Source organism: Gnatocerus cornutus, unplaced genomic scaffold (genome assembly GCF_029298725.1).
Source record: "Gnatocerus cornutus isolate USDA-ARS CGAHR unplaced genomic scaffold, icGnaCorn1.1 ctg00000399.1, whole genome shotgun sequence".
NCBI classification, from domain to species: Eukaryota; Metazoa; Arthropoda; class Insecta; order Coleoptera; family Tenebrionidae; genus Gnatocerus; species Gnatocerus cornutus.
Window position 1 is genome coordinate 2,645 of NW_028275714.1, and position 702 is coordinate 3,346.

Genomic DNA, 702 nt, shown 5'->3' on the forward strand with positions numbered 1-702 from the left:
GCGAATATTTCCGCAAAAACTCAAAAGTCGCTAAAAATTATACTTCTTAGGCGTCGCGACGCCAACCAAACCGTGATAAAAAACAAATTTTTGCGTCAGCTTCTAGAGCTTTGTCAACTATGAGCGTATGCAAATTTTCAAAATTGTAACTTTAAAATTAAAGACTATTTTGGGGGTGGACACAAGTGTTGCCGGACCCTGTATAAGTTCCTGAGAGAAAATATAAATAGTGAAAAATATATTTAAAAAAAGTTTGACATCAGAAATGTTAATAAAAAAAGAAAAGAGTAGAGACAACGGCACGCGGTGTTCCCAAGCGGTCACCCATCCAAGTACTGACCGCGCCCGACGTTGCTTGACTTCGGTGATCGGACGAGAACCGGTAGTTTTCAACGTGGTATGGTCGTTGCCTGGTAAAATTTTCCAAGATGGTACGTTGACGATTTTTTGTGATTGTTCGATCGTTTGGATGTGACATTTTTCGATGGTACACATGTCAGAAAATGTACAAGATTTAAAAGAAGAAAAAAAAAAAATTTTTTTTTGCGAGTCGTTTTTTAGTTTTTTTTTTGCGACAAAATGACGAAAAAAAAAAACTCGTATGAGGCGTTAAATTAAATTGTTCGTTTGACGATCTCAACGAGTCACTTGCGATTAACGTAATTTAAAATTTGAGAACTTACTTACTCACTTGCTTGCTTA

The 702-nt window shown here is 36.3% G+C and overlaps 1 non-coding gene across 1 annotated transcript; it reads right to left on the reverse strand.

Annotated features, from left to right (window-relative positions):
* Positions 1–291: 291 nt before the first annotated feature.
* LOC148165294 (5S ribosomal RNA) lies at positions 292–411 on the reverse strand. Its single transcript, XR_015771598.1, has one exon. It is a non-coding gene; the product is annotated as a 5S ribosomal RNA (ribosomal RNA).
* Positions 412–702: the final 291 nt, after the last annotated feature.